The 20133-nt window shown below is 42.8% G+C and overlaps 1 long non-coding RNA gene across 3 annotated transcripts in view; it reads left to right on the top strand.

Annotated features, from left to right (window-relative positions):
• The window catches only part of LOC128112896 (uncharacterized), a 183433-nt gene that overhangs the window by 117939 nt on the left and 45361 nt on the right, over window positions 1–20133 (top strand). For 2 of the 3 annotated variants that reach the window (XR_008219219.1, XR_008219221.1), the window contains exons 3-4: window positions 2558–2782; window positions 14291–14347. This is a non-coding gene — a long non-coding RNA (uncharacterized LOC128112896). The remainder of the gene's footprint in view (window positions 1–2557; window positions 2783–14290; window positions 14348–20133) is intronic. The other variant, XR_008219220.1, reaches the window with a different exon arrangement.

The raw sequence follows: 20133 nt of genomic DNA, 5'->3' as shown, positions 1-20133 counted from the left end.
AGCATTGAGTATTTGTTTTCTCCAAGTACCTGGAATATAGTGGACACTCAGCAAATACTTGCTGTATATACGTAAATAATGAATGAATGAATGCCATGTGTATTCTGTTGGCCAATAGTTGGGCTTTCTGCAAAACTATATGTGCATATCACTCAACCCTCCAGGACACAGGAAAGAGTATGCTGCAACCTTACATGTACAGACAGACATGTTCTTGGGTATCAGTGCAGGTGTTACTGGCTTCCATTTCTTCTCTAAAACAGCCACATGAAACATTTCATCCTCACTTCTAGTACCCATGAAGAAGTTGTATGTCTTTGATGGAGAATCCTCACTCCTGTCCCCTACATAAAGAATCTTCCTGTTTATAGTACTTCAAAAAAGGGGCAGGGGGATTTCAGGGGAAGTTCAAAGGGGATTAGAGTAAGCCAAAGGAGATCAAAATATGCTTCTTCAAGCTATGTGACTCTGTGCTACAATGCCACTGCTATTTAAGTCACCTTTAAAGTGAAGCAGAGACCAGTTCTGAAGAATTCAAACACATGGGATGTTAAGAACAGTGCTGAGCGTGCAGCTGACACTGGATAAAATTATCAGTGGTTAAACTATGCCAAGTTGTGTGTTAACAGCTATGCTGGAGTAGATGAAAGGAGAAGAGTAGCAGCTGAGGGCAGTCCCTGGGCTTCACCTTTCCGATTCTGGAAATCCCATTATTTTAGTGATAAGACTTTACTCAGGCGTTGAGGGAGTCAGGTAATTTGATGAACATGATTCTTTTCCAAGTCTGTAATCACAGCACACACAAGTTCTCAACTAGGTGAGTGAGTAAGATTGTTTCACACCTTTATGGTTTTGGCATCTGAACAAGGTTCTGGAACTAGAATGATTTTCAAATCGATCATTCAGTGCACATTGATTGGACACCTACTGTCTGGCAGGGGATACAAAGATGAGTTACATATAAATTCTATCCCCCAAGGCGTTCCCAACTTACTTAAGAAAACAACTCAAGAAAAGTTGAATCTTGACCCAAGAATTGAATAATGGCTCAACAGGTCCAGCTTGGGGGTTGTTCATGATTTTACCTTGTGAGAAGTGATGACAAGAACCCCACTTCAGAGAAAAGAGAAGTCGGGTCTTTGGACTGAGAAGGTGCCACAAAGCTGCTCAGGGTGGAACCTGAACCCGAAGAAGGAGGGGATCCTGGGAGAGGAGTGGGGGAAAAGAATTTGTGTGCTAGAGACCTAGTAGACTGGCCTGGATAGAAAGGTGGATTTACACAGTAGGAGAGAAATGTGGTTCCACAGGCCAAGTCCCAAGGCAAGAACTCTGGAGTGGATTTCTAACCACAAGAAGCTTTTGAGCAGAGAAGCAACACTGGACACATTTCTAGAACCTTTCTGTGGATATGAGATCACACTAAAATGCTAGTTGGCCCTCACTGTAGACTTTTGATCCTCCACTGAAGCCTAAGTCAGGTTTACTCCAGGTTGAGTTCTTCAGAACTTTAGTGGCCGAGAATCTCTGGTAACAACAGGAGATGGCAAACAAAGAACGCAAATAACACGTTTCACATGAAGTTGCTGTCAGATCTGGGGCAGAGGTGAGACTGATCTAGACACCACAGCTCGCTCAGAGAGGGCAGAGCCTTCAATGTGGATACAGGCAGCTGGTGTGAGCCAAAGAATTTGTCTTGAAGGGTATTGACATAATCAGAATAGGCACTGTTTTCCCCACCATTCACCTTCAAAATGGTTGACAGGCATTCAAACATGAAGTTGTTCTTCAAGGCACCCTGAAAAGCTGCCTTTAACCTCTCCAAAGCATTAGGCTGATGTTTGTCCATGAACATCAGTGGGATGGGCAAAGCTGAGCAAAGGCTGGCCATGTAGACTTTGGTTGATAGACTCGTGTCTAGTGAGTCAAATGGCAGAGGGGTGGAGTTATTGAAGGGGTCAGCGGTTAGACAGACATAACTGTTTCAGCCCTGGCTTAGGAAAAAGCTCACTTCAGCCCTTTCGTAGCCCTTGTTGAGACAGGCCTGGGGATTACCCAAAGAGCTGAAGAAGTAAGAAAAGTAGGGGACTGCAGCCCCGTCTGGCAATCCACCTGCACTGGCCAGACAAGATTAACTTTCAACTTCAAGGGAATCGGCAAGAAGAGCAGAAGGAACCCTTAAATTTTTCTTTCACATTCTGGATATTTTTTTTCCCCAGTGAATTGAAAAAAAAAATCTATTCTGCAAAATATGTGGCCCCATAACGAACTCAAACTCAAGGAGAGTTTTTGCCGTTTGATGTATCATCCCCTTTATTTAAAGTGATGAAAGAGAGAAAATGTTTTTCAAAGTGATATCATTCATCTCATGATAATCAATAAAAACTTCATAACCTAATATATTAAAGAAAACATTTAAGTTCAAGCAGAGCAAAAAGGCAAGAGTCTTAGAAATACCACAAGGCTGTGAGGGGAGACAGTGACCTACTCCTTTTGACCCCATTTAGGTAAAGAGTGTTCAGCCACCTTAACTTCCCAGATTCCTTTTCTTCCTTCCAAGGTAGCTGAGTGCTAATGAAGCGCGGGGTCACAGCTTCCTACTTTGGACTGCCACACCCTGTTACCTACCATTGCCCTTCATTGAGGCCAAGTGACTACGCAGCCTTCATCTCCCACGTGTCCAGGGAAGCCAGCCATGCAGCTTTGAGTTCCTGGATCCCAAGCCAGCGGACTAGGGGACCTCAGGCTAAAGCAGGTTCATCATTCCCTTCCATTGTTGTGCAAGGTAAATATTGTTTACTCACGATCTCTCCATTTTGCTCAGCAGAGAGGGGGTGTAAAGAACAAAGCCCCCCTTCCTGTCTTCCACCTGCGCACCCCACTAGTGTGTGGGTTGTTTCTGAGTACTTTTCCATTTCCCACACTTTCTGACCCAGTTCAGCATGCTTTGTTCCACATAAAGTGAGTGCACACGGGCTCGCCTTTCTAAGCAGGCAGTTAAAACATTGAGAGAGAAATCTGGCCTCCCTGATGGCTGAGGGACAGAGCTACCCTGTGTTCTTTTAGGAATAACAAGTCTTCACGGGAGGTGCAGCCTTACCCAGAGGCAGAGGAGCTAGCAGCTTTTGAATTTTGATCCGAGGGGCTTAAGCCTGCCTTCCACTAAGCATCTTGCTTTCTAAGATGTTCAAATGCCTGGCATGTCCCTGCTGCTGTTCGGTGCATACTGGTTAAGCAGTTCTCATTCTCTCTCTCCACCCCTTCATTTCTGTCTTTTTCTCTCCCCTTCTCTCTTTCTCTCTTCTTTCTTCCTTGTCCTTCACACTGTGCTCCCCATTTTCTCTGTCTCTGTCTCTCATCTGTCTCTCTCTTTTACTCTGTCTCTGTCTCTGTCATCTCTCTCTGTCTCTCTGTTACTCTCCCTCACCCCGTAACCCCATCCCCATCCCTGAGCATCACCTAAGCCTCTTCCCAGAAGAGACAAGCCTTCTGGAGGGCCACACATTGAGTCAGTAGATCCCGATGGGAATCAATAGGATGCTTACCAGGCCCAGGATAATAGCCTTGCTTGCCCACTAGAATGCAAATTGCATGAAAGAAGGAATTAGTAACAGTTTTTCCAGAACACGGTTCTCAAGACACAGTGGTAATTGCAAAGTATCTGTTAAATGAATGAATGAATGAATGAATGGTCTCCATACTCTTCTGTTGTTAATCATCATTATGTTCATTGCAAGGAGAAGCCAGATGCACTTTAGAAAGATTCATTAATATCTTCAAAATCTTGCAGTGAAACTGTTGTAAATTCTGAATTCTAATTCAGATCTGTATGACCCCAGGGTCATGGCCACACAGGAGAGAACTCACGAGAACCCCAGAGATGAGATGAGGTTCCATGTTTCTACTATTTTCCGTCTTTCCAACTTCACACGGAAAGCTTTAGAACAAGGGGTTCGTCCATGATCTCCCTCTTTAACTTGCGCCACAGACCAGCCATAAATTTAGCTTTATGATGGAGTCACGGGTGATCTTATAAATAATTGACATATTAACCCATTTGATGTTGAAAATGCCTTAGGAATCAGAGAAAGCATGTTCAAAACAAATGTCATGTTGTCACTTTGATTTGACCCTCTCATCCTTCCCCAGGGGAACTCTGTATATTCCTGGTTTGAAGACAAGACTCCACACTTTGTTTGTTTGTTTGTTTTGAGACAAGGTTTCTCTGTGTAGTTTTGTTGCCTGTCCTAGATCTCGCTCTATAGCCCAGGCTGGCCTCGAACTCACAGAGATTCACCTGCCTCTGTCTCCTGAGTGCTGGGATTAAAGGCATGCACCACTACTGTCCTGCCTCCATAACTTTTTTATAAGTGATAGTTTCATGGAAAATTCTGGAAGTGTTGTAGGAAAGCTGGTCTCTCTTAGACTCTGCCTGCTGCATGGAGCTTCCTGTCTGCTGTGGCCAATAGCCAAAGGAGTTGGAATATTTGGACTCTGTGTTTGTTAGGGTTTATATTACTGTGAAGAGACACTATGATCATGGCAACTCTTACAAAGGAAAGCATTTGATTGGGGCTGGCTCACAGGTTCAGGGGATTAGTCCATTGTTATCATGGTGGGAAGCATGGTGGCATGCAGGCAGACATGGTGCTGGAGAGGTAGCTTAGAGTCCTACGTCTGGCAGTAGGAAGAAAGAGTGAGCCATTGGGCCTGCCTTGAGCTTCTGAAACCTGGAAGCCCACCCCCCAGTGACACACTTCCTCCAACAGGCCACACTGACTCCAACAAGGTCACATGTTCTAATCCTTTTGAATAATGCCATTCCCTATGAGCCTATAGGTGCCATTTTCATTCAAACCACCACAGATTCCTAGGTCATTCCTAGGAGCCTGAGGGCATGATTTCTTTTTCTAGTTCCCTTTCTCGTTCTTCTTTTTCTCCTTGCTCTTCTTCCTTTTTCTTTGCCTTCTCCCTCTCTTTTCTCTTCTTTCTCCTTCCTCCTATTTCTTCCTCTTATTTTTCAAACCAGGGTTTCCTTAAAAGACCTATATTCTGAGCAGCTGGTTGTGGGGCAGTGGAGATGGTTGAGAGTGGGAGACTGTGGGAGAAGACTGCTTTTTTCCTTTTCTAAGCTACAGCCTGTGGTCATTGGCTCTGTGGGAGGATCATGGTGAATCTGCTGGCCTAGAACACAAGGATCTGCATCAGAAGGGGTTGGATTATTCATCACTCTGTTAGGCTGAACATAGCAGAGGTGAGGTCTACTTGCCAAGAGCTTAAAGTAGTGAGGGAGACAGCAGGAGTTGAATCCAGACACCATGGCACAGACATAGTCAAGAGGAATGCAAGGTTCCGTGGGAACACCCAAAATTAGGACACCTAATTGCTCAGTCTTTTAAAGGTCCCTGAATATGTGGGAAAGCACATAATCATGACCTAAAAGGCATTGTGCTCACAGGCAAACGAGGCATCCCCCTTTGACTTATTTCAGGTATTGTCAGGTCATCATTGACTGGATCCTTCTGTCATTCTTGGATCTCAAGGATCATGTTAGGCATTGAGACAGGACAATATGATGCCCAGATTTTGTAGACCATAAAGTGACAGGTGTTTTTAAGGGCCCAGAGAATCAGCAATGCCTGCTTGACCTTGTTAGTAGACCAGCACAAATAACTTCAAACCTTCCAACCATTCATGAATTGGATCCACTGGGGTGGTAATCTCCATTACTTTCAAGAGTTTAGTGTGGATAATGGAGTATGAGTGGATACATGGCAAAGAAATTGGCAAATTCTCAGAAGGCTTTGGAGATAGACAGCAGGAAGGCTGTGGGAGACATTCCAGAATGGACTCATGTCACTGGGAAATCTGGGTCAGAATTTCTTCTCCCCGGTTTCCCAGTTTTGGATGAACCAATAAAATTCTCTGCCAGAAGGTTAGAAGGAAGGAGGAGAATGATGCCAGGGTGTTCATCGTTACCATCTCCTCCTCACGTGGGCCACCCGTTGTAACAGCTAAGTCTAACAAGCCCCTTTTATGGGGCAGCCTTTTTTTTTTTTAACAATGGCAGCTGCTGCTCTCTCTGAGTTTTGAAGCCTGTTTTCTCGTTCAATCTTTTAGTTCTAAGAGCAGATTCTGTCTGCTGCACTAACTCAGTCTTATTTATCATCCTTGATGGTTTCCTTTAACCTTGTTCATATTTGGAAAGAGTGTCTTCGTCAAACTCGTTTCTATATAACCGGATGGAGCGTGCCACCTGGGACCTGACCAGACTGTTCCCGATACACACCTCTCCCCATCATGCTGCTGAATGGGTCTATAAGGTCATATAGATTTGTGCAGAACGGATGCCTCAGCATCACTGTGCCTTATTTCTCCCATATGAAAACCCTGTGACAGAAGCAGAAGGGCCAGCAGCTGGTCACCTTCCCACAGCTAGTTAGCTCAGGGTGGCATCTTTGGTCTTACTAATGTCAGACCCTAATAAAGGAAGGGGTGGCTCTCCTCAGTCTTGGGGTTCTCTCTGAGGTGGACGCTTGCTTCCCACAGACCCCAGAGCTTTCATTCCACCTGTTACCAACCCTCCTCATTATGCTTCAGAATAGCGATCTACCCAGGCAGTAACAGCCTTCGCTCCCCGCTAATGAAGCATGTTCTACAGGGATCTGGGGGTTCCGTTTCGATTTTTCAGGATCTACAAATAAATAACACAGCACAGCACATTGTTTGCTAGAAATTACCAGGAGCCCGGCTCTTCTACGCTCATTCTGCCATACAGAAAGGGGCTGCAGCAGCAATCAATGGGTTTTCCATGGTCCCTGACCATCTACTACCTCTTACTTTACTGGTTTGATTTTGCTTATACAGTCCCAGCTGTGATTATCAATATGTGCATTGAAGCTACTCCTGGCGCTGGCTGTAGCAACAATAATAAGATTGGGGTGGGGGGCGTAGAGAGGGTAATCTGCCTGCCTCCAGCAAGGCTATGATCACTGGGTTAAAGGGGATAGATGAGAGGGCTGAAAGGGAGAAAGGGAGGGAGGAGAGAGAGAGAGAGAGAGAGAGAGAGAGAGAGAGAGAGAGAGAGAGAGAGAGAGAGAGCACTTCAGGAGTAGGGGCTGGAGAAGAGAAAACAAAAGCAACCAGGCCAGCTAGGGAGCAGGTCGGGCTGCCATACTCATCTCACTGTGCCAGTACACTTAGCACATCTCTCTGTGAAGTCAGACTCTCATTCACAGATTGAACACATCATCCCAGCTGTTCCCTGTCACCCCTTAAATCCTTTCAATTCAGCCAGATAAAACCAGCTAGTTGCAGGATAAATTAACATGTTCAGGCAATTATAGAGGCTTTTATGATAATTCAAGTACAAGAGGCTTAAACACTGGATCTGGAGGAAAGAGAATGAACTTCAGGATCCCTGACATCTTTTTTTTTTTTTTTTCTTGCCTTAAAGTAAAAAAGGACGTATTTTCCAAGTGAAGTTGGGATAAGGGTAGACATTATCTCACCAACTCATTTTTAGTTCCTAAATTGTTCTGAAATGTCATTTCAAATCTATGAAACACATTTCTTTACACATTTAAATTGTGTAATCCTCTTGTATATCCCTCTTCTAATGCCTCAGAGCATCTATATCTTAACTATATACACTGTTGGCCACTATATTGTCTTTGGACTTAAAAGGCCATCAAGGGTATGGGAGGGACATGTTCATAAACAGTCCCAGGAGAACTAATGACTCTGAATCATATGAGGTGAAGGAAGCATGCAGAATTCCATGCGTTATTTCATTCATATCAATACAAGCTGCACATTCCTAATAGAGAGGAGGAACAACAAGTAAACCAGAGTGGAGTGGATAGGCAAATGAATTGGTGAGCCCAATCAGGAATGTGACTACCCAAGGAGAAGTTACGGGACACTACATGAGTAAACTCACAAGCAGAGGGGAGGACAGAGCTATGTGACCATCCGGTTCCCTGAGGGTTTTCCTTGGGAGGACATAAAAGACATGGCTTATTCTGGAGCATGTATGGGTAAGCATGGCCTGGGAACATAGACTTAGGTCTCCCCAAATGCAATGTCCTAACGTAGAAGCAGTTTTATGAAGTTTTGTAGTTTTACAGAACAAAGAAAGTCATAAATCAGGGCAAGTTTAATGTACATTGGTGGGTACAACATCAGGGTTAGGGAGATGGGAGAAGCTTTCCTCTAGGCCCAAGATGCTATCTGATGACAGTGTTAGGTTTTGGAGTGTTGGAAGCTAGTGATCTGCTAATTAATAGTTTCCAAAATGCTTTTGTCTACTAGTCACAAGATGTTACTTCCAACACAGAGGTGGAAAAGGAATGGCTATTCAGGGCTAAAGCTAGCACAGCTAAGGTAATTAGCCTCTGGACCTGCAACATCCCAACCTTTCCACATCACTATAGTTCTCATCTACTGGTGAAATGATTAAGGCCACTCCAGGTAGTCAAAATGGAGGCTTATTTTGTGGGGTAACTTACAAGTGAAGAGATAAGTAACAGGGTCTGGGAAAGGTGTGGCGCAGTCTGGCAATGTTCTTTGGAGAACTCTGTTGGGTCTACCTCCAGCGTTCAGGGTCCAGGAACCAAGAGAGCCGGTGCATCCAGATCTTGGGTCTTCAGGGTCCTCTCTTGGCCCCACCTTATAGGTGTGACAGTTACCAAAGCCTCAATGGGGGTTGGAACTTCCAGATCAAAGCTGGAATGGCTACCCACTACACTCATCAGTCAGCTGGTCTCCACAGACACAGCTTCTTTCCACTATCCCTTGCGTTTTAAAAACCATGGCATTATAACTGTAAACGTGGCATTAGCATGTATGCAGGAGGTACATCCACGAATTTGGTTAAATTAAATTAAATTATTATTAATATGCCTGCTCATCTAAGACATGTCAACTATTTGAGAAGAAAAAAAAAACCTGGAAAAATAACCCTCAAATTAGTTTAATACAATGTGGTGGTTTGAAAGAAAATGGCCCCCAAAGGGAGTGGCACTACTAGGAGGTGTGATGTGACCTTTTTGAAGCAGGTGTGGCCTTGTTGGAGGAAGTGTGTCACTGTGGGGACGGACTTTGAGGTCTCAGTGTGACTACCAGTCAACTTCCTGTTGCCTGCAAGATGTCGGACTCTCAATTACTTCTCCAGCACCATGTCTGCCTGCATGCTGCTATGCTCCCCACCATAATGATAATGGACTGAACCTCTGGACTGTAAGCAAACCACCCCAATTAAACGTTTTCTTTATAAGAGTGGCTGTGGTCGTGGTATTTCTTCACAGTAATGGAACCCCAACTAAGACGTATGATAGAGCAGTGAACAGAGTGTTTGTGGAATAAGAATTGGGATCTAAGATCAGAGCCCCAACACTCACATTAAACTAAGCCAAAGTGGAGACAGTCAGATCCTGGTGGTGAGAGGGCTCACCAGCCTGTCAGTCTAGCTGAGGTGAGCTCCACACTGAGAGTCACTGTATCAAAAAGTAAGATGGAAAGCGATGCTAATGCCAACTTCCGGTCCATATGCACATGCACAGGTGCAAACACACATATGCACATGAACATGCACACACACACATGCACGCACACACACACAGCATTGCTGTTTAACTTCTAAATGATCATGGGAGGCAGTCCACTGACCCAGCTGTGCCTCAGTACCTTTGCCTGCATTGCATTATGGGAGTGATGACCACGAATAACTACACACCAGATGCAAGCAACCACTTAAAAGAGTTCCTGTAACATGGCAAGAACTCACTGAATGGGAACACCATTTTAGCAACAAATTGAAAATATTATTTCTGAAATAACCTTTTCTGCACTCCAAAGCCTACTCCCGACAGCACCCAAAGATCCCACAGTAACGGGCACATGTAGCAGATGTGTGTCCAACATGGCTGAAAGCTGTGCCCTGAAAGGCACAGACTACATCAGTCTGTCAGACTACATCCCTGTCCTCCTCCCTCGTCTGAGAATTTGGCATTGATTTTCCTCTTTTCTGAGTTGGTTGAATTATCACCAATGGAAAGCAATTGTAGGTCACTCCATTCCCCAAGCAGGCATTTTCTGTGAGAGGCGACACCTCGGGGTTGAAAGCATTTTCCTTTCGCATTTAGTTTTTAAAACATTTTAGTGAGTAAGATAAAGAAATGACGTCAAAGGCTGATGTAAGTGTTGTGCCCAGATCGTGACCCCCAGAGAGACCACCAAAGATGAGCATGCAGGAATGCAAAAGCAAGGTTTAATTCTGGATATCCGAAAGCAATACAAGACTAGGCAGGGACTTCGTCCAATACACCCAACGCAGTGGAGGCTGGAGGAAGTGCCTGCCTGTCTGCAAGCTCAGTTTTTAAAGGGAAAAATCACAAGGTTACATCGTTTAGGGGTGCTAGTAAGGGTACAATTCTGATTGGCTCGCTTCTAGGGGCTTTCTAGAAATCATGGCTTAATCTTACTTCTAAGGGAGTGGTTACCCACCACCATTTCTCATTGGCTGCCCTCAGGTGGGGACACTTTTATGGTCAGTTACCCTGGAAACCAGGGTTGGAACATTCTGTAGTCCGGCAGTCATTACCTCATGACTACCTTGTGACTCTGTACTTTTACACTTCCTGGTTTCTGGAATCTGGACTGACTTGTTTCAATAACTATTGGCCTATTCCTAGAAGGAGAAATCTTAGGCCTTAGTTTTTGGGTGAAAGCATTTTGGTCTTATTTCTAAGATGGCTCATTTTGGTCTCACATTTCCCCCTTCTCATGTGCCTAATGGAACCCAATCATGGGTTTTGGGCAGTTAGCTCATAAGTATCCCTCTCTAATAATGGCCATGTATAGTTAGCCATCTTGTCTCTATGCCAGGGAGTTTTCTTTTGACCCAGTATTTCAGCCTTTTCTGAACAGGGAACACGGGACGACGTATTCTCTTCTGGAACTGCTTCGAGCTGGCATTGGGGCGCCGTTGTCAGGGCCCCCAAAAGGCTGAAAAACTAGTCAAAGACTGAGCAAGGGGGCATTTGTCAGAAGCATGTAGCTTCCTGACCCCATAGGGACAGAGAAGAATCATGTTAGCTGGGCTGGTCCATGTCAGCTTTTAGCAAGTCCGGAGCTCACAGTCATCTGGAGCAGTGTAGTCAGCGACTGAAACTTGGAGGTGTCTGCCAGCCAAGTAGAAATCTGTTGAGACAAATTTAAACTAGGAACAGAAGTTAAAATTTATGAACTTATTTGGAACCCTTAGGTCCGTACCCTTAGTAATGGGAAAAGCAGTAGTCCCAAGACCAGGAGAGAGGAAAAATACCATCTTTAGGAATACTTGTCTGGGGTCCTTTTGACCTCTGTGAAGTGGGTCTAGGTTTTTATGACTCTTTTGATCCTTTGAGGCCTACTTAGAAAATGACATAAAAGTTTTAGATACATTAGTATTACCAATGTGTACTGAAATCCATATTGTAGACAAAGCAGGTAATGGGTATCTGTAAAACAGCAGAAGTGGACTCATACCTTTGAGTCCCAACAAGAACTACAGATTTGGGTTAAAAACTTGTGCATTTTCCTTCTGTCCAGAAAGCCAGGTATAAATTGGACAGAGATTTTTGACCTGATGTGAAGCACTTTTAGGTTTACATTTAGATATATTTAGATGACATCTAAAATAAATCTAAAATGTTGAGCTTGTGGTTGAACAGTAAGTAGTCATTGCTCTACCAGCTTATCAGGACTCTTAAATGTTAAGCTCTGAACCATAGAACAGGAGAGCAATCTGAAACATATCTCATCCTAAATTATTTTTTTGAGATCCTCAAAGCTTAGAAGCTTTTCTATCCTCAGACCTTTCTTAGACTCATATCTGAACCTTTATGACTTACTTAAACTTTTATATCTTAGAACATTTTCCTAAAAGTGAGCTAACAAGCTAGCTATAGCCTTGCAGAAGGATCTGGTTGATGCTGCCATGCTGACAAAGTTAGAGCTAGCCTAGCCATCAGTACTATCAGAAATCTGAGAAGGATAAACTATCTGAGTGCAGACCAAGAAGCTTCCAATCCTACAAATTACAGGGACCAATCCCTACCCAGGTCTCCATAGCGTTGGAGGCACCAGTTAGAACAGCATCAATCTTCCTTCACCATCCGGCCTATTACGATCCTGTTTCCTGACTTCAGCACCAGCAGCTCTGTCACAAGCTTCCCATCAGCTCCTTCACCAGGCTCTAATGTGACCATCTCCATCAGGCTGAGGGATGCTTCAGAAGAGACAGTGTTGCTCCCGGATGAACTGTCCAGTCAACTTGATGTCCACATCTACCTGGCCAACCCTGGTGACACCATCTTTGATGTGGTAGAGAAGACACTCAGACATCAAGGGGTCCTCATTCAGATTTACTAGATGGGGAGTCTCCCTCCCTCCCCCTCCCCTCCCTCTCTCTCTCTCTCTCTCTCTCTCTCTTTGGAGAAAAGACACCCACAGTACCACCATCCTCCCGGACAGCCATGCCCATCTCAGCCAGCAATGCTTCTCTCTCCACCTAGCTAGATGGGTAATAAGCTTATGGGGGAACCTGCTATTATTGTGCTGCTAAAAGAATGCAGCACTAAACCAACTCCTAATGACTTTTGTGCCCATAGATTAGTGTTAGAGAATCTTCTTCCTGCAGGAGATGGGCAGTTAACACAGAGGCAGGTCAAGGTGCGGAGAATAGACACTGTAGAATGCTCAGCCCTAAGCGAAATCTATAGACCATGCCTCCTTCTCCTAAGGCTCTGGGATCACTGTGAAAGAGGGGGCAGAAAGATTGCAAAAGCCAAAGGTGGTGGACAGCTACAAGGAGACAGTGGTTCCTGGGCACAGTAGAGCAGTTTTACATAATGAACTCCCAGTGGTTGTGACGGCACACACAAGGTCTACACAAGCCAGACCGAGTCCCAGCATGAGAGGGGAGGCTTGCACTAGGTCCCGCCCCTTAGCTGAGGAGCTATTGATGATTGGCAGATGCTAGAAGAGCAAGAGTCATTTTTCTTTTTTTTTTTAGAAGGGGGGGGTGTCCCCTGGTATGACAACCATGCTCCAGCATATGTATACACAAATTGGACTCAGTGGATTTTTAATAAAATGAGGACACAAAGTTGGGTGTGTAGGGAAGGGGGTATTTGAAGAGATGGGGTAGATCTTAGGGGAGTTGGAGGAGATGAATGTAATCTGAATGCATCATATGAAATTTTCAAAGAATTAATGAAAATCTAGAAAAAAAAACCCTTTATTATGAACATTTCCAAATATAATCATTAAAGAGGGCACGGAAGTTTTGCCCTCAGTGATAGAAAACTGGATAGTTCATAAAATAAATACTAAGTGTCTCACTCAGAATTAGATAAACTTGACATATCTAAAATACGTCCATTTGAAGAGGGCATTGAGGAGTCATGATACCAAGACCCAGGAAAAGAGGAATGTGAAAGGTGGGTCTGGGGCAGTGGGGCTGGTTTCATCATACAAAGGTCAAAATACTAATCTCAACTGGAAAGGAGACAGGATTCCATGAGAGTTGACAATAAAGTATGAGGTTATCAAAATACATTATGTATTTATAAAATTGTCAAAGAACTGGATCAGGCCCTCTGGATAAGTGAGACAGTCGATTAGCTTGAACTGTTTGGGAGGCCCCCAGGCAGTGGGACCGGGACCTGTCCTTAGTGCATGAGCTGGCTGTTTGGAGCCTGGGGCCTATGCTGGGACACTTTGCCCAGCCTGGGAGGGGGGGACTGGACCTGCCTAGACTGAATCTACCAGGCTGAGTTGAATCCCCAGGAGAGTCCTTGCCCTAGAGGAGATGGGATGGGGGTGAATGGAGGGGGGTGCGGGGGGGGGGGTGCGGGAGGAGAAAGGACAGGGGAATCCGTGACTGATATGTAAAATTAAATCAAATTATAAAATTTTAAAAAATGCTAACGAACAAAAAAAAGAAAAGAAATTAAAAAACTGCTGGGTGTGGTGGTAAAAAAACTTGTCAAAGAAAAATAAAAGATTTTTTAAAAAGATAATTTAAATTATCCTGACACACACACACACACACACACACACACACACACACACACACACACACATATATTACATACAGTGAGTTATTACAGGTAGAGAAAATAAGCTATGAACTCTGTGAGCTACCATAATGACTGGTATGGCAAAATGTGCCCATTATACAATAGTATCATGAATGTCATGGAGGTAACCATCTGATTTCTGATAAGATTTTATGGTTGCTCCACAGGAGGGAATATATGCCTGGTACTGTAAATCTCGCCAAGAACCCATGGCTGGAGAGCTGGTAAGATCTGGGGGTGAACTTACTACTATTATTTTGTTAAATGGACATCATCTCAAGCTGCCCTCTAAACTTGCATCTCTCTACCCAGTGATTACTGAAGCTCTCAGATTTCATTCCAGAAGTTTCTTTGTACAGTGGATGGTGGTTAACACAGAAACACAGAACAGGCCAAAGTACATAGAGAAAGTGTCGGCAGAGTGCTGAGCAGCAAATAGGACCTCTATACTACACCCCCAGCCTCCCACAGCTCAGAGACCATCTCAGAAAAGGGGATGGATAGATAACTCATTTTTATCATTCACTGACTTAGGAGATTTTTTTTTACTGTATTTTTACAGCACCGTATTTTCTAAAATTAGAGGCACCAGTAAAGTTAATTCCACATATTTGTCACCCTGATCCAAGTGTTTGTTTTGTTTCTTTGTTTCCTTTGTGTGTGTGTGTGTGTGTGTGTGTGTGTATCCTATCACTTCATCATATATGTCATAACTCAGATATCAGCAAGAATCTAAGAATGAAATTTCTTACATAATTGCAATGCCATTGTTGAGTCTCACAGAGCCTATAATAATTGCTTGATATAATTTAATATTTGTGCTTATACTAAGTGATTTAATGTGACTTTATTCTAAAATGTTATTTATTTATTGTAGAGGAGACCATGCATGCTATGGTACAGGTGTGAAGACCAGAGGAGCCCATTCTCTCCTTCCACCATGGAGGCGCAGGGGATCAGGATGTCATAGTTGGCTACACATGCCCTTACCTGCTGAGCCATCTCACTGGCCCCCTTTTATGACTTTTTAAAGACTAGCACAATAGTTCACATATATTTTTAAAAAATGATTTGATCACAAGAAATAAAGATGATCAATAAAACCAAAAATTTGCCCATCACCAGTTATTAAAGAAATGTAAGTCAAGAAATCAAGACAGTAATTAGAAGTCATTTGCAACTGTTAAATTATACTTTAATTATAAAATAGAAAAAATTTAAAGCAGACAGAAAAACTATTATGTTTAATGAGCACTTCCCTACTGGTGAGATTTCAGCACTGGAAATTCCTAGAGAGTGCTCTGCAATCCATATAAGTCTCTGAGAAATGTACACCTAGTAGTTCCAACCCTCAGAGCTTAGCCTGCAGAAAAGACCAAATACGTATGGTAAAATGGATGAGGGTGCACACTGAGCCACTGTTAACCAGAAAGAGCACTTGAGAATGGCATGAAAATTCTAAACATCTCCAATAATTGGATCATGTTTTTAATTGAGAACAAACATCCCAATAATTTAATACTATAAAACTGAATAAAATAATGACCTGAATATGTAATTATCATGGAGATGTTCTTAATAAAATGCCCACTAAAACAGACATAGCTTATACAACATTATTCCATTTTACAACATATGTCTGCATCAATGTGTGCAATGTGAGTAGATACATGATATCTTAAAGGTAAACTTCAAAAATAATGGTAATTTTTGTTAAGTAGTCAAATTAAAGGGATTTTTTAAATCTCTCTGCTTAGGTATATTTTCTATTTTTTATTATTACTTTCAAAATGAAAATATTCCAATACATATCTATAATATACATATATATAGTATACACATACATATGTATATGTTATATATAAGATCATGACAGTAGTGAATACCTTTCTTTCTCTTTTTTTTTTTTTTTTTTTTTTTTTTTTTTTTTTTTTTGGTTTTTCGAGACTGGGTTTCTTTGTGTAGATTTGCGCCTTTCCTGGAACTCACTTTGTAGACCAGGCTGGCCTCGAACTCACAGAGATCCACCTGGCTCTGCTTCCCGGCCTGTGTCAAGCATTTGATTAAGTATGATCTGATTGGACATTATTCCAAATGTAAGAAACAAGTACTGTTTTTATTTCTACTTTACAGATGAGTAACTGGGGTAAATTTACAGTAGGATACACATGTACATATTTTTTCATATATTCAATGTTCTTCCCCACCCTATTGGTGCCTGATTGTCTTGGCTGTGTAACTCATTTGGGACAATAACACAGAGTGATGTAATCCACCTCCTAGCAGAAACTCTGAGTCATTAAAGATTTTGTATTTACTGTTTAATTCTGTTCAAGGTCAGCATGGTTCAGATAAAAACCGATTCCTTAACCTCGGTGCTGGAATGAAAAGCTGGAATGAGAAATGAGAGTTTTGTTCATCTGACAAGGCTACTTAGTTTTAGCTCAGTTTTTTTTTTTTTTTTTACAATTTTGCAAATTAGCTCAGTTATTTGTTACTGCAGCACGGTTTTCCCTAAGCTGACTGTCACATACCCAAAAGTCAAAGTTACCCTGAGTAACCTACTTATTAAACAGACAAACTGAAATTCAAACCAGTTAGTCTCATATCAGAATGTATCCCATGACCTACCTTTGTTTATTCTGTTTTGCACTTGTCTGTTTACTCTCATAAATTTGAATATCCAAGCAATAACCCTGTGGCTCATAGCCCCAGAATTTCATATATATATATAAATTTCCTTTTGAAGGATGAGAAAGTTCACAATCTACCATTGGCAAGTTGGAGAATAATAAAGATGGAGGGAGAAGCGAGAATATTCCTCAGTTGTAGAGTGTTTACTTAGCGCAAGTGTGGTCCAAAGTTCAATTTCCAGCCCTTAATAAGAGAGAAAGGAAGAAAGATAGCTATGTAATTTACTTCAAGTCTAAAGGCCTGACGATCTGAGGATTCTGATGATAGCAGTCTCATTATTGAGAGTCGGAAGCATTGGGTGGACGGGCAGGAGAAAGGAAAAGTCTAGAGGGAGTAAGAGCATTTCCCCCTTTCCACCTTTTTATTTATGTGGGGACTCAACAGATTGCACCCACCCTCACTGATGACAGCAAAGCTTTGCCAAGTCTACTGATTCACAAGCCGACTGCACGTAGGAACACCCTCCTCACAGACTCATTCAGAGATAATATTTTCCCAGCTCGGTAGGCCTCCTCTAATGCCGTTAAGCTGACACAGAAAATTAACCATCACTGCACATGGATTTTAGAAGAATCTTCCTGAACCCAGGCACCTTAGCACATGATTACCTACCCCTGCTTTGCTCCATTAGTTTGGAGATTCTGTGCATTGGCTTGGACTGTCAAACCTCATGTTTGCAACTATTTGGAGAAATGGGAATATGTTCTTTCTGTGAGGTGTACAAAGTTGATAGAGAGAAGCAGTGGTTACGCACTTCGAGTAGGCTCACTCTGCCCACCACTGGCTGATACTTATACACAGAACCTCTGCACATCAAACTCGGGGAACATCAAGGAAGGGGGGTGGGGGTGGGAGGAGCAGAAAGATGACAAGAGCCAGGGGACCATGATGTCTGCCTCAAGATAATGTCTTCCATACATGACAGGGAGTTGCATACTGAAATCTAAAAGACATGATCACCTAAACAAGGCCTGCACAATGACAACACCAGTTGGCGTGCCAATCTGGGTAGAGAAAATCTCACAAGGCCCCATACCTAGATGAAGTGCTATAAGCAATTAATGGCTGCTGAGACGGAGAGAGTGAGTCCTCTCCAGGGACAGGCCCCTGAGAGTTTCTCCAGTCCTGAGCAGTCAGACCCAAACACACACATATGAATAACACTAACTAGACTCAGCAGGGTGCATTTGTAGGCACAAATATACATATATACATATATAATTACAGAAGGAGAGACCATCAATTTTAGAGGGAGTGGGGGAATATGGGGAGTTTGAGATGGGGGAGGTGAAATGATATAAATTTAGTATTCATGTATGAAATTCTGAAAATCGTTAAAAATTAAAAAATATATTTGAAATGGAAGAAAGGAAAAGAATTTTCAGCTTTGGGATTATATAAGAAATTTATCAGAATACAAACATAGCTCATTGGTAGTAACTAATGTATCTCTGAAGTTAGCCATTATGTGTTCAATCACAGTCCAATAAGAAGGCAGACACCAAAACAAGCAGTCAGAAATGGAATAACTAGATCTTCAGTTCTACTCTTTTATTGATATATTATCTGGCCATATTTTAGCCTCAACTACTTGTCCCTTCCTCTCATCCCCACCTGTTAAAACACAAAACACACACACACACACACACACACACACACACACACACACACACACACACACACACACACACAAACACACACAGGCAGGGGGCACTTTACATATTATAACCAATCTAGAAATCTGCTTGACATTGTCTTGAAATGTAACAGACAAGTGTAGTTAGAATTGTGACATTGCAAGGCTGGAAGATTTTGGCAGCATCTTAGTCAACCCCTGTCAACTTACAAATGATGGAATGGACTTTGCCTGGCTTATGTCTGCGTGATTTATTCACACACCTCAGATGCAAACCGCAAGCCCCACTCTCCAGGGCTCTTTTCAGCCTGTACCTTTACACAACTTGGTTAAAGATAATGGGTTTTCTTCCAAGATGATGATGATGATGATTTGGATAAAGATGTGGCAGATGTACAGCAGTGTACAACTCATTAAATGGTGCTGAATTTCATACTTTAAAATGGCTAGTTTTATAGTAGGTAACTTTCACACCAATAAACATTTCTTAGAAAAAGAATACAATGAGAATTAATGATATCAGAGCCCATCACTGGCTGTGTAAGAATAAGTCCACTTGAACAGCACTAACCCCTAAGGCCAATGTTATTAATTCAGTCCCGCACATCATGGTGGTCTGCTGTGCCACACTGGGTAAATAGGCTCTATTGGCTTTCATCTCTTCAGTTTTAAGACCAGCACTGCTGTTTCCACGGTACTATAATGTCAGGGAATTATATTTAAGCCATCATTAACTCCTCCAGTCCACATTGATCCTTCCCTTCTCAGAAACTCTGGCACTTATAGCCTGCACTCGATCATTTGGAAATTAATTAGGTTCCATCTTGCGCTGTTCTTTAATTGTTTGATGTAGGATAATCTTGCCTTGCAAAAGATTGTAAGCACTTTGAAGTTACAGACTCTCTCTCGTGTTCACTTGTTAATGCACTCATGTATTCATTTATGCATGCATATAATAAATCCTTTTTACCACGTAGTACATGCTAAGTGCTGGGGGACACAAACAGACGATGACCTGATGACAAGGTACATGTACGGGGGTGGGGGACAGTAGGTTTCAACTGCAGAATGTCTAACACCATCAGACATTCTCAAATGTCCTTTCATGTCCAGAAGCCCACCCTCCTTCCTGGGTTCAGCTTCCCTGTGCACCACAAGGCTTACACTGGCAGAAAACTGCCATTTCCCCATAGTTCTGTTGGAGGTCAATGAGAAGTCCAAGGTTGGGCTCCAGCTCTAGTGGGCACCATGGGAAGAGGACAGGAACATTCGTACGTGCAGAAAGTGAGGTGTTGAGTAAATACCCAGATTGGCCAGGGGTCCTAAGGACAGTATGAACGTTCTCTGCTGTCTGTGAGGGTCAGGGCTGACCATTCACAAGGGTCATAGGAAACTGGATGTAGATTTTAGTTTTTTTGGTTTTGTTTTTTGTTTGTTTGATTGACTTTTCTTTTTTCCTTTTGTAGGTTTTTTTTTTTTCTCTTTTGGTCAGGAATCTAAAGAAACAACTCCTCTATTCCTAATTTACTGTTGTGACTAATGTACTGTAGAAGGCCACCTAGCAAGGCAAAGGGCTCCCCATGGGAACAAGTAGTGATAGGTTATATATTGTGATAAAAACTGAACTGGGAACCAATGAGACTGGGGAGGGGGGGCAAAACAACTTGCCCACACAGCTGC

Source organism: Peromyscus californicus, unplaced genomic scaffold, assembly GCF_007827085.1.
Source record: "Peromyscus californicus insignis strain IS unplaced genomic scaffold, ASM782708v3 Scaffold_17__1_contigs__length_78620276, whole genome shotgun sequence".
NCBI lineage: Eukaryota > Metazoa > Chordata > Mammalia > Rodentia > Cricetidae > Peromyscus > Peromyscus californicus.
The sequence above is the reverse complement of the archived record's forward strand: the minus strand, read 5'-3'. Positions and strand labels throughout refer to the sequence as shown.